Raw genomic sequence first — 14091 nt, 5'->3', positions numbered from 1 at the left:
TTGACTCATTTTTTCGAGACGTGAAACAACAACATAGGGGCAAGTCCCTTTCTTACGAGTTTGGATTGATGAAGAAAGGAGCATTGGCCAAGGTGAGAAAGGCATTGTCACAAGTAGGCAAAATATATCTATGCAGGTATGTACATTTCAAATATATGTTGTATTACTAATAAGTTCATTTGGATGATTATAATACTTTTGATTTTTTCAAATGGCTACATAAGTGCAACTTCAACATTCAAAGTGTTAGAGCTCTATATGCATTGCTTGATGAGACAAAAGTAAATTGCATTTTCACCCCCATGTAGTTAGCACGTAACTTCAAAAGCACCATGTACATGAGTGTGCTGTGGTTCTCATAGTATAGCGAGAGATACTTCCCTCCTAACAAAGAAAAGGCACATAATAATGTGGTGAAGGATAGGGAGTATCGTGCTTGCGATATCGATAGTTACAAAGTTCAATGTGCACGTGTCACAAAGAGAGGGGACGACTACTACATCTCAGGTGTGCGATTGATGACTACCATAGAAAAACATAATTTGCAATTTGATAATGAAAATTTGGCCTAACAATGCAACAATTTTAGCTATGTGGGTAGAGAAAACTGGAGGAGCTGAAGGCTCACAATTGCATACTCGCACCAAGGAAAAAAGTAGGTTATAGAGCCTGTATTGTTGAGTAAATGTTTGTAGGAAATTTGGCGGGATAGTTCAAAATGTATGATTGCTATTTTTAAATTTTGTTTCAAGAAAAAAAAACCGGATCGATTGGCAATGTGACATTTTGAAACTGTAAGAGTGTAGTTTTTCACAACTTTATTTAAGCATACTTCATTTTGCAGGAGTTATGGAATGTGGACATGGCTTTGTTTGGCAATTACCCGCATAGTACACAAACGAACATGACATTAATATGATGTAATACGAAGGAGACTCCGGGCCACTGGCATTACTAAGGAGCCAAATGGGTCGCATGGTTACAATTTTTTAAGATAACGAGGACTATGCCAACAAAATTTGTCCCATCTTGGATCTATAAGCCATACGTTTCAAAGATGTAAGAGCGTAGAAAGAGGCAAGTGATGGATCATCTGACAGGGAAAGGATCATTAACGGGCTAAAAGCTAAGTATAGTAAAGTTAGAACGATCGACCCATGTCTTAAGGTAGGAATGTCTACTTGAGCCCACAAAGATACAATCTATAAACTTTTTGTAATGGAAATATATTTTTGCAAGATTGTCTATGCTTATAATTAGTTGGATTTCTTGTCTTTATATGAACTATTTACAAAATGTGAGAAGAGAGAAGGGGGGGTGGAGAGAGAGAGAGAGAGAGAGAGAGAGAGAGAGAGAGAGAGAGAGAGAGAAGGGGGAAAAAGAGAAATAATTTGAGAGAGGAGAGAGAAGGGAGGGGGATCACAATAGTGATGTGTAGCTCAATTTCATGGGCTTGCATAAACTTGTGAAGAATCTATTGAATTTGCAAAATAGGTGCACACAACTAGACACAATGATAGTTATAGAAGAAAAAGAGTACAAAAAATGTTCATAAAGAGGAAAAACAAAAAAGAGGGAGGGATCCAAGATTATGGAGAGAGCTATTCGAGATAGCTTTTTTCGATACTTTTTTGGAGCGAGCTTTCTGAAGCAAGTTTTTTCATAAGATTTAATAAGTGGTTTAATATACAAGAAAAGCTCCCTTTAAGGCTCGCTCGATACCTCAACTCCTTGGTCGAGTACCATTTATTCCAATTGATCGATGCATAGACGAGAGAGAGTTGGTGACATCGGACATCCTTGTTTAACCCCAATAGTGCTTGCAAATCCCATGCGCAATTGACACATCACCTTCTCATAGATTCGAGAAACCGCAAGCATAAAATCATGACACTTGGAGTTCTTCCATCCTTCTCCACAAATTTCTAAGTGGAATCATATCAAAGGCTTTCTCAAAGTCCAGAAAGTAGCAATACAATCGCTTGCCTTTTAACCAACTTTCCCCCATGAAAACACAAAGGTAACAAGATGATCAACGGTGCTCTAGCGTTGATTAAAACCCGCTTGTCCTTTTGCACGTTTGCCATTCTCTTCAGGCCAATCACTCAATTTTATCTCCATTATGCGCCCAAACAACTTTGCCATAAGAGACCTAAGCATTATATTCCAATAGTTATTTACATTCTTTAGAGGCCCTCCTTTATGAAAAGGCTTGACCTAATTAGTACTCCAATCATTAGGCATGCCATGTTGAAGTGCAAGGTTAAACATATCACACATCCACTCATGTGTAAAATATCCCATCCATTTAATCATTTATGGATTGATACCTTGAAGATCTCTCGCTTTGCGAGTGGCCAACTCAAGCCCACCACATACATCCTCAATAGTAAAAAAAGAGGGCATACATGGGAGTGAACCATAAAATGGTATTTTTTCAACAGTTGGTTGCTCATATAGTTACCTACAATGTGTGTACATATCCACAAGACTCAAGTTATCAAAATTCCCAATGCCCTTGCCCCTCAAGTTTCTTTAAAATCTTTCACATGCACGTGCCTTTTGTTGGACTTGAAAAAGTTGTTGCTTTACTTCCCATCTTCTTCTCTTCTTTTGAATCAATGCCTTGTATGTATGCAAATGACTTTGATAGTTGTAAGAACCACCCACTGTAGAGAGCACGACACATTATCCACGCTACAAAGATGCACAAAATTCCTTGATAAAGCTTAATGTGCGTGACAATCTCACTCAAACAAACTGAACAGAAAAGGAAACCATAGACATCAACAGAGCTCACAAAGACACAACAACAGACCAGAACATATGACTCGACTACCTCAAAGACTGATACAGACTCTGGCGTGGTAGCACACTCAGCTCCAGCCTAGGACTCACAGGTACAATAAGGGTGTCGAGGCTCATATGAGCAGGGATGGTGAAAACGTGCTCTGTGTAAAGACTCACTCTAGAGGACTACGTACAAGATAATACCACTGGCCCAAAACGACTACTCATATGTACAATCATCAAGAGCCACCAACGGCTCATAAAGAACATCATCTAAGTATATCCCCACTGGGTGGCGGTGGCGACCTCGCCACGATGTCCACTAGACCACCCTGCCACGTGTCTCAGCCCAACGAGTCCGTCTAGTGTGAACCAACCAGACCAAAGACCAACTGACCAAAGCCCAACTTAAACTAATTGTCCTGTGAAAGTGAAAGTGACACTATAGCAGGCTACAGGCTGCCCGCCCACAAGACCGCTGCCCGTCCCGGAGAGCAAAACTGAAGAACTGAAATATCGACGATCTACTGTTGGTGGTCGGATGATGGAGGAGGAGAAGGAGGCTGATAGTAAGGTGGGTAAGGAGATGGAGGCCAAGTGTATGGTGAGGGGTAGTGGCCATGAGGAGGGTACATCGGGTATGGAGTAGCCACCCCATGAGCAGCAGGCTGCGTCAGGTGATTCGGGTGAAGGTGAGTAGGTGGAGCTGGTGGAAACCCAGTAAAAGACTGGGCAGGCTGCGAGGGTGGAACAGGTTGTTGGAATCCAGGGAAGCCGTAGAAGTGTTAAGGAAAGGATGGGGACTAGGAGAGGGAGGCCATAGAGGGACCATGAAATTATGATGAGACCGAGCCTGCTGGCTTAGACTCCATATTGGTAGGATTTTCTTTGTTGTTTGAGAATCCCCTGAATGTGCTTTGGAAACGTCCGTTTGTGTCTGTATCTGTGTTGCCATAGCAGGAACTTGCGGAGAAACCAAGGCTGTAGTTGTAGCTGTAGCTGGAACTGCCTGTGAAATGGCTACAGCTTGGTATTTTGCACAAGAGGGACACAGTGTATGTACCACAGGATAGAGGTCCTGAACTGCTGTGGTCATATCATTTGCCTCTTTTAACTGTTTTTGCTGAGTGTGGACAATATGTTTGAGGTCCACTGCCTGTTGAGTTAAGATTCTTATGCGATCTTGAGTTGTAGCAATGAAATTGTCCCTATCCATCGCCTGAGGCGCAAAAGTATCATATATGTCATGCTTTTCAGATGTAGGTGTCCCAAATCTAGATTCCCCTACAGTATCCTTAGGTGCCCCTGCATTATCTCTAGGTGCCCCTGCACTAAGAGTAGTGCGTGGTGCTGGCGACACAACTGGAGGTTGTGTTTTAGTGACTGCAACACTACTCACAAGAGGTGGTGCGAAAGTTGAGGTGGCCATAGAAGTAGACATACACAATGTTGGTGTTGTAGTATGGACGTCAGAGATTTTGACCTCTGATTCTGAGAAGGGTAGTGTTGCTAGCTGCTCAGACGAATCTTTTTGTACCTTTGCCCTCTTGCGCAAGATGCCTTTCCCTTTGGCCATTTTGGAACGGTTTTGTTCTTTTGGGTCATCTTGAAGGGTGAGAACAGCTATTGCATCTGCCTTTTGCTGCATAATCTGCACTACCCAATACATAATAGGGGCTGCATAGCAATTGAACCTTTCCACTTTGCCTTTACGCTGAGTCCGAAAACGCTTTGCCCTGTCCTGTAACGCTTTAAACAGCAGATGGTGAAATGGGTACGGCAGGCAGTGGTAGAGACAAAAAAGAGCATCACATATTATTGGAGAACCTGGGGAAGATGGAACCCCTGTTCTTTCCGGTGCGCGCAGTAAAAAATAATATTGTAACACTGAATACAGCTGCTGACTCCTGTGATAGTCTGGATGTGAGTCCGGCAAAAGTTCCTGACAAGCATTTGCTGTTCTTCTGGTGAGAGATTCGAGAAGGTTTTGGTTGCGGGCAGAGATGCCAGCACAGTCAATATTCCCATAGCCTATCCGATATCTTCCACTGTAAGTGCAGTACCATTCAGCTTTGGAAAAGTGAGCAAGAGGGAACATAGCTTGGCAGTAGAGATATTGGCAGACAAATCAGCCTGAGCCAAATTTTGAAGACCCAAGTGTATCAGTTGCTGCTGAGAGAACACATCCTTGAGTGCTGGATTCGGAGCCTGTAAATGATATATCATTATTAAAGGTACCTTGGAGAGGGCACCAGACAGGCGAGGCACATGGAGAGTGGTGACCCTGTCAGCAATGACTGACTGGGGCAAATCTTCCTCTGAAGATTCCTCTGAAAGCTGCTCTGAACTACAAGTGTAATCTGATTTACTGTCAAAGCTATCCCCAGAGGCAGAGGACTCTTCCTTCTATTGGAGATGCTTTTCTCTATTCCGAGTTCTAACCATCTTGATAAACTGTGCCTGAGAATCTATACTGATTGATGAGTCCCACTGTAGTAGCAGGAGCAAGGGTGAGACCCAATTCGGTACTGGATGACCGACTGAATGGAGTACCAAGGCTATAATAAAGGCTCTCTGCTTTTCGCTTTTGCTTTTCGCAGGTAAACGCTCTCTGCTTTTTGTTTTTGCTTTTCACAGGTAAAATACCACCCTTGCTGGGAAGTGCTTTTCACAGGATATACGGCGCTTGCTTTTTATTTTTGGTTTGTCGAAAGAGTCTAGAGGTGAGGGCGTTGGGTTAGGTCTAGGGGCGAGGGGCTAGGGGCTAGGGACTAGGGACTAGAGGCTAGGGGCGAGGGGCGAGGGACTAGGGACTACGGGCTAGGGACGAGGGGCTGGGAAAGGGCAAGGGCGAGGGACTAGGGGTTAGGGGCTAGTGGCTAGGGGTGAGGGGATGGGGATGGGCGAGGGGATGGCAAAGGGCAAGGGCGAGGGCGAGGGGGAAGGGGAGGCTAGGGCGAGGGCGAGGGCGAGGGGCGAGGGGATAATAAAGGGCGAGGGTTAGGGCGAGGGGGAAGGGGAGGGTTAGGGCGAGGGCGAGGGAAAGGGGGAAGGGTATGGCTAGGGCTAGGGTCGAGGGCAAGGGATGGGAAAGGGGGAGGAAGGGTATGGCTAGGGCGAGCATTAGGGCTAGGGGAGGGGGTTGAGAGGAGAGACAAAGCGGAGGGTAGAAAATAAGGAGGGAGATTTAACGCGTAAGAAACTGTCCCAGAGACCTTAAAGATTTAGCCACGACCAAATTAATAGAAAGCATTGATAAATTCGAGGTACTCATAAAGAATCAGCAGTGGTAGATAAAACGCGAAGTACCATCATAAATAAATTCCCCACTCAAAGATACAAAGGCATTTATGCATATCCAAAAGCTGAGATTTCACTTGAGAGGCAAAAGCTAAGAAAAGGACCTGAGTCGAGATTGAGGAGATTCGGTTATGCCCAAGAACGACAGAGATTGAAGGCAGAGAGTGAAGGATAGAGTTGATCCAATTCCAGATTCAAACTTATTGAGCTTAACAGAGTCTACAGAAGGAGAGCTGTCTAAGGAGAGGGTCTAAGAGATAAGATAAAACAGAAGGAGAGCTGTCTAAGAAATAAGATAAACGGAATAGCAAGATGCCGAAGATAGGATTCCAAAGTTATTTAAAGGTTCAGGAGTCCACGAAGCTCAACACTTGATTGTCGCGCGGTTAGACCCTTCAACGGGAGCTTAAGCATTATCGATAGCATTTGATCCGAGATCCATTGACTAAAGGGAGCGAATCTCCTTCGAGAGTGGCTAATTGTACAGCTCCGTGGGGCAGAATCTCCATGACCTTATATGGTCCTTGCCATGCTGGGACCAACTTCTTTGCTTTTTTCAGAAACTTGGCCTGATAAAGTAGCACCGGTGCTCCTTGCGTTATTTGCGGCTTCCTGAGATGGTGATCATGCCAGGCTTTACAACGAAGCTGCTCTGCTTCTAGAGCCAGTGAAGCCAAACCTCGGCTTTCCTCCAAAAGGAAAAGACGAGAGACAGATGCCGACTCCAAATTTCCATTGGCACGAAGACTGCCCATTCGCGGGGATCCTGAGTTGAATTCGAAAGGTGCTATCACTTCCAAACCGAAAGCCAATTGAAATGGGGTGTGATTGGTTGTGGCTTTGAAAGAAGTTCGATATACCCAAAGTGTGATGTGGATAGCTTGAGCCCAAGTCGAGGGATGACGATGACATGCTTTCCGTAGGAGTGCTATCAGAACCTTATTAGTGCTCTCTGCCTGCCCATTTGCTCTAGGGTAATAGGAACAAGATTTTCGGTGAAAAATCTGTAGTTGGCCAGCAAGGTAGAAATTGTTTCATTCACAAAGTGACTACCCCTGTACTGGTGATTTCCAAGGGACATCCAAACCTGCACAAAATATTTTCGTATAGAAACTTGGCTACCGTAGTGCCAGTGCAGTCTGTTGTTGCAAGTACCTCTGCCCACTTTGTTGCGTAGTCTGTAGCCACCAAGAGATACTTCCGATTGTCGGGTTGGGCAGAGGGAGTAATGGGACCTACAAAATCTATGCCCCATCTCTCAAAGGGTTGCCATGCCATAGAGACCTGCAGAGGACGGTTTGACTATTTGCTTGGTTTAGGGCCAAAACGCTGACATACATCGCATACCTTTACATAGGCAATTGCATCGCGAAAAATATAGGGTCACCATAAGCCACACTGGAGAATCTTCTGTGCAATAATATGACCAGGGTAATGGCCACTAGTGGGACCACTATGGGCATCCTCTAAAATATACTCGACTTCATGAGGGGAGACACACCGCCTCAGAACACCATCCTGCCCTGATTTGTATAGCTGGCCCCCAATTAGAGTGAAAGGCCTAGACTTCAGTAACAGGCGTCTCTTCTGTAGGGGAGAAGCATTCTCTGTGTAGAGGCCAGTAGAAAGCAGATGCAAAACATCGTCGTACCATTATGGAGTGGTATCCACCTTAAAGAGACTGCTATAAGGAAAGTCATCAGCAACCCCTGTTGCTTCTTCGCCAGTGTGAACGCGAGAAAGGTGGTCAGCAAGGACATGATGTTTGCCTGGCCTGAGTACCACTTCGAAATCGAACTCTTGAAATAAGAGTAGCCATCGCCATACTCTACCTGCAACCTGCGGCTTGTTGAGCAGATATCGCAGGGCATGGTGATTAGTAATAACTGTGAAGTGGACCCCTAATAAGTAGTGCCAAAATTTTTGCAGAGCATACACAATAGCTAAACCTTCCCTTTCTGTTGTGCTGTAGTTGCACTTTGCCTTGGTGAGTAGGCGACTCGCATAGTGAACAGGGCGATCCAGGTTATACTCCTTACTAGGTTGAGTCAGCACCGCACCCACAACCAGTTGACTAGCATCTGTATGCACATGAAAGGTGAGAGACCAATCGGAAGCTACTAAGATAGGCGCTTCAGTGAGGCATTTTTAAAGGTATGCAAAAGCTCCAGCGTCTGCCTTTAACCATTGAAATGGAATAGAAGCACTGGTTAGGCGGGTTAGGGGTTGAGCCACCTATGCATACATGCGTATAAACCTGCGATGATAACCTGTGTGGCCTACAAAGCTCTGTACCCCTTTTGGGTTGATGGGAGGTGGTAACTTTAAGATTGCCACAATCTTCTCTGGGTCAGGCGCTAAACCTTTAGCAGACACCAGATGGCCTAGAAGTGTGCCTTCAGTAACCAAAAAAATGACATTTGTTCGAATTTAGCTTTAGGTGTGCCTCTCTGCACCTGAGGAAGACAGTAGAGAGCTGAGCGAGGTGTTCCTCTAGATTTTCCACTGGGGTTGAACATTGAGCACCTGAGAAGGTCGAAAAATCGTCCATGAAGATGCGAAGATGATCCATAAGCAAAGAGCAAAAAATGAGATATACCGCTCTATTGAAAGAAGGTGGGGCATTTTTCAACCCAAAGGACATTCGAGTGTAGATAAAAATACCCCAGGGAGTCACAAAGGCCGTTTTCAGTTGATCACCTGGATGGATGCCCAACTGATTGTATCCACTAAACCCATCCATGAAACTGTATAATACATGCCCTGCTACATCTTCGAGCACACGCTCAGTGAAAGGTGTTGGGAAACCATCTGGGATAGTTACCTTATTCAGAGCACGGTAATCTACACACACACGGATTTTGTTGGACTGCTTCTTAGGCGCTATCACCATGGGTGATAACCACTTAGAGTGCTCCACAAGTACAATGATCCCTGCCTCTTGCATTTTTTATAACTCTACCTTGACCGCCTCATCATACTTCTGGTTGAGCTTGTAAGCTCGGCCTCTTATTACAAGCTTAGCCCCTTCAACCAAAGGTATAGTGTGGACACCCAATTCTGGTGGAATCCCCTCTAAATGCTTGTAGGACCAAGCAAAAACATGTTTAAAAGAGTGTATGAAGGAGACTACCTGATTGAGTAATGCGGGATGCTCCCATAACCAAGCTGCTAACAATACGTGCTGAGGGTTGTCAGGATCTCCCAGGTTGACTTCTCTGATCGGGTCTGGGGGTGTAGCTGGAGAGGGTGCCTCTGAAGTTGAGAGGTGAGCTGCCTCTTGGAGCTTCAAGACATCATGTGCAGGTGTTTGATCGATTGGAAACTCTGCATACTCTTCTTGTAACCATCCCTGTGGTGGGAGCTCCTCAAAGGGTAAATCTTTAGATGCAAACATGACAGAGTGCTTTTGTAGGGGGTCCGACTTGGGAGATGCTCCAGGAAGGGGGAAATCTTTGGCGAGTGCATGAAGAGGAGATTTCTTCCCCCTTTGGTGATGTGTTATAGGTTCCCCAAGACCGAGGGCTTCCATCGGCGGGTCATTCAAAGCATGAGAATTTGGGGCTGACACACTTACTTCTTCGACTGTTGTACTGTCCGCTGTAGGACTTTGGACATCTGTGTCCTCCTGAGGAGTGTGAAGAGAGAGTGTTACTGGCGGCATAGGTAAGTTTTGAATAGAGACCATGTAGCATGGCATCGATGTGGTAGCTTCCAACCACTGTAGCAGGTCCTCGTCAGACCCGTCAGGTGGGATGGGTTGCTCAAGGTCGGGGTTGGACTGTACTGACAATGAGCTTTGATGAGCCACTGGATACATCCCTCCTTCAAGCCGGATTGGTTGCAATTGGGAGCCGTGAGTGTGTATCCACATGGCGTCGTTTCCCCAATCATGAAGTGCCTTAGTATGCCGCAACCATGGTCTACCAATCAGCAAAGGGAATCCTCCCTCCACCTGAGGAAGACTGACCACCACAAAATCCAAGCTAAATGTGAAGTCTTGTACTTTCAAAGGCACCTTCTCTACTATGCCCACAGGGTAGACTGTCCTCTAGTCTGCCAATGTAAAAGTGAATGGAGCAGGGCGAGTAGGTTGCAGACCTAAGGCTTACATGGTAAATTCGGGCATTAGATTGATTCCAGACCCACCATCCACTATGACGCCTGAGAATGGCTGCCCAAGAATAGATACAGTAAGACGTGGACTTTTATAGTCGGTGAGGGGAGCAGCTGGATATGAAATCATGTAGGACTCCAACAGTTGCACAGGTAGGTGCCCGCCACTAGGCCCTGTCCCAGGGTACAAAGAGTGAATTATTGAGAGGGTGTCACTTCTAAGGGTTGCATCTAGCCGGAGCATGACACTTGCTGAAAGGTGTTCTTCAAGATTGCTTCCACTGTGGGCCTAGCTCCTACAACCTGGGCCTCCTCGGAAACTTTGACCTGTTGCAAGTCAGTTACTACTGCCAGGAAGGCTCCATCAATGTCCGAAAGCATAGAGATTGGCCTATTCTTTGCACCACTTACAGGTGCGACATTTTGAACAGGTTGCGGAAGGGTTGGACAGGATGGTCGCGTTAGCAAACTTAAACCCAAGGCTGCTCTTTGTGCTCGAGTGAGCACCCCAGTAGGCTCTGCTGCTTGTTGTGGCTGAACTGTATGTGTAGCAGGTGGTGGCTGAGGGGCAGTGTTCACTGTGATTAGATTGATTTTCGGGAATGTAAACTCTTGTTGATTTTGATTTGGGCTTGAAGATGAGGATGCCCTTCGTTTGGGACAATCTTTACTGTAGTGGTCCTTAGACTCCGGACAATGCCTGCAAGGAGGAGACCCTTCAGGTAAAGGACACTTACTTTGGTAATTCCCATATTCACCGCATCTGTATCATAAGATTGGCCGATTAGACGGACTAAACGGGGGACGAGGTGGTCGCTGCTCTTGTTGTTGCATGGTGCTGAGGCTGAGGTGTAGAAGCTTTGGGGAACTGAGGGAGTACCGGCATGATAAAAGCTGTGAGGTGCAAAGTTGTTGTACATACCTTGCTGCATAGGGGGTGTTGTCAGCAGAGGAGGCAATGGGTTTTGATGGCCATAGGGCGAGACCATGTTGGATGCAGGTGCTAGCCCTTGTTGGAGAGAAGGACCTAGATTTTGTTGTATTTGCGGCAATCCTTTGATGTAGTAACAATCCTTATCTTCGTGCCCAGATTTTTCGCAGAAGTGGCAATAAGCCCAAAGGGGACAGTCCTGTGGAGGATGTCCAGGAGAGCGACAAGAGCTGCACCATACCATAGATTTAGTCTCCTGTTGAGACCGAAGCTCTTCTAGTTCTCTCTTGATTTGATCCAAAGCCTCAAGGTGCGATGGTTTCTCTTGTCTCAGAGAGATTGATTTCTCTTCTTGGAGGGCGCGTTGTAGTTTGAGGGCTTCGAGTTCCCTACGCAAGGAAGTCAAAGGATCATCAGGACTACCTTCTGAGAACACAGAGGGAGTATCTATGTGAGGAGAGTTGTTGAACAGCTTCCTAGCCCCCTCTATTCTAGTAGCACCTGCGATGAATTCCTCCAGAGTGGCGTCAGGTCGGAGGCTCTCTCGGAGTTTTTGCAGAGAGGTTTTTGGAAGCGCCTTCTCCACCCACTTCTTAACCATGAATTCACTGGGTTGCTGGGGAAGCTTGGCAACCAGAGACTTGGTTTTGGTCATAAGCTCTGCAACGGTCTCCTCTGGCTGGAGCACCATGTTGGCCAACTCATCTAACACTTTCTCTTGGTAGTCGCCCGGCCTGAAAGCTGCACAGAACTGTTGTCTTAAGTCTACCCAAGTTGCAAAATGATTCTCTACAAACTGGCTGTACCATTTGTCTGCTAAGCCATCCAAGGTGGATGGAAAAAGTACCAGATAAGCATCTTCCCTGTTAAGACCACGTCCTCTACAGAGAGATACGAACCTCCGTGCATGGTCGTCCGCATCTTCCGAGGAGAGTCCTTTGAAGGTGGGGAACTTGATGTTTACCTTGGCCAACACACTAGCCAACGCCTCCATGGCTCCTTGTTGAGCGTGTTGCTCAATAGCGTGCTGTAGCAGAATAGGAGAGAGCTTTACTGGAGAAGGTGATCTGGAAGATGTGGAACCGGATGAAGGAATGGGGGATGTCGTATGTGGAGGTATGGTTGATGAGGTTAATGGACTTCTACTAGATACCACAGGGCGTCTTCTATTATAGTGCTTCAGTGGAGGTATGGTTGATGAGGTTAATGGACTTCTACTAGATACCACAGGGCGTCTTCTGTTATAGTGCTTCAGTGGGCTCAGTAGTGCGCTTTGACGCTCAACTGACCGCCTTGTATGTGTCATGCAGTGAACAACACAGGTCTAACACAGAACAAGTGAGGATAGTGACTAGACCACCTGGTCCAAGACCAGTGACTAGACCACCTAGCTGGCACGATGAGGAGGGCTAGACCAGGGCGAGGACTAGACCAGGACCAAAGACCAAGGACCAGGGACGAGGACTAGGACTTGGACCAGGGCGAGGACTAGACCAGGACCAAAGACCAAGGACCGGGGACGAGGACTAGGACTTGGACCAGGGCGAGAGAGGACCAGACTTGCAGACTATCTACACAATGTAAGCAAGTGTGCGGAGCCCGTTAACAACCGATTAGCTTCACGATTTTATCTCCACAAGAGTGAGACTTCCTTTGAGGTCCCACCGTGATTGGCAAAATGAGAGCACCTGTAGCGCGGATAATGTGTCATGCTCTCTACAATGGGTGGTCCTCAGTGCAATGTGCGTGACAATCTCACTCAAACAAACTGAACAGAAAAGGAAACCACAGACATCAACAGAGCTCACAAAGACACAACAGCAGACCATAACATATGACTCGACTACCTCAAAGACTGATATAGACTCTGGCGTGGCAGCACACTCAGCTCCAGCCCAGGACTCACAGGTACAATGGGGGTGTCGAGGCTCATATGTGCAGGGATGGTGAAAACATGCTCTTTGTAAAGACTCACTCTAGACGACTACGTACAAGATAATGCCACTGTCCCAAAACGACTACTCATATGTACAATCATCAAGAGCCACCAACGGCTCATAAAGAACATCATCTAAGTCTATCCCCACTGGGTGGCGGTGGTGACCTGGCCACGATGTCCACTAGACCACCCTGACACGTGTCTCTGCACAATGAGATCGTCCAGTGTGAGTTGACCAGACCAAAGACCAACTATAAACTAATTGTCCTGTGAAAGTGAAAGTGACACTGTAGCAGGCTAGAATCTTGACATTCTTTATCAAACCATCTTTTGAGTGATTTATCTTTGGTGATACGATGGAGAGGCTTTATGGAAAAGCATTCTTCGACACAAGAACAAATAACTTTCTTGAAAGCTTCCCATTTAGTTTCCAATGGTGCGTCATATCGAAGCTTTGTCATCCATAACTTTTGCTCACCCATTTCAATATACATGGGTGCCCGTTTGAAGTCCATACATAGTGATAACTTTCCCTTTGGTTGAGATTATCATGCTTAGTTGCTTCTCCACATGCAAGGTCAATCTATAAGGTTGGATTGTCTGATTTTGGGGTCCATTGGCCAAACATAAAACTCTTTATGCGATACGTGATGGATTTAGAGAGTAGCATATAGTCAATCACACTATCCCTATTATGTTTTCTATATGTAAATCCATTGGTTCCACTCCAAAAAGATACACCATTTGCAATGAGCATACCCGTGCTATTACACATGTGTAAAAGTAACTTTCCATAGTGTTCCGTCTCTTTCTCATCCATTGAAATACGATCATACAAGTGAACCTCCTCCATCTCCCTTGAAATGTATGGCATATTAAATTGTCGAGTATCATGTTGCAATGTTTTTGTGCGAGTATTCATATCCCCAAAGACAATAACATCACCTTCGCTTTTAAAATAAGCAATGTCCTTCTCTAATTCAAAAAATGGTTGATCTCTATCTATGCAAGCATA

Source organism: Adiantum capillus-veneris, chromosome 18, assembly GCF_014529385.1.
Source record: "Adiantum capillus-veneris isolate H3 chromosome 18, ASM1452938v2, whole genome shotgun sequence".
Lineage (NCBI taxonomy): Eukaryota > Viridiplantae > Streptophyta > Polypodiopsida > Polypodiales > Pteridaceae > Adiantum > Adiantum capillus-veneris.
The sequence above is the reverse complement of the archived record's forward strand: the minus strand, read 5'-3'. Positions refer to the sequence as shown.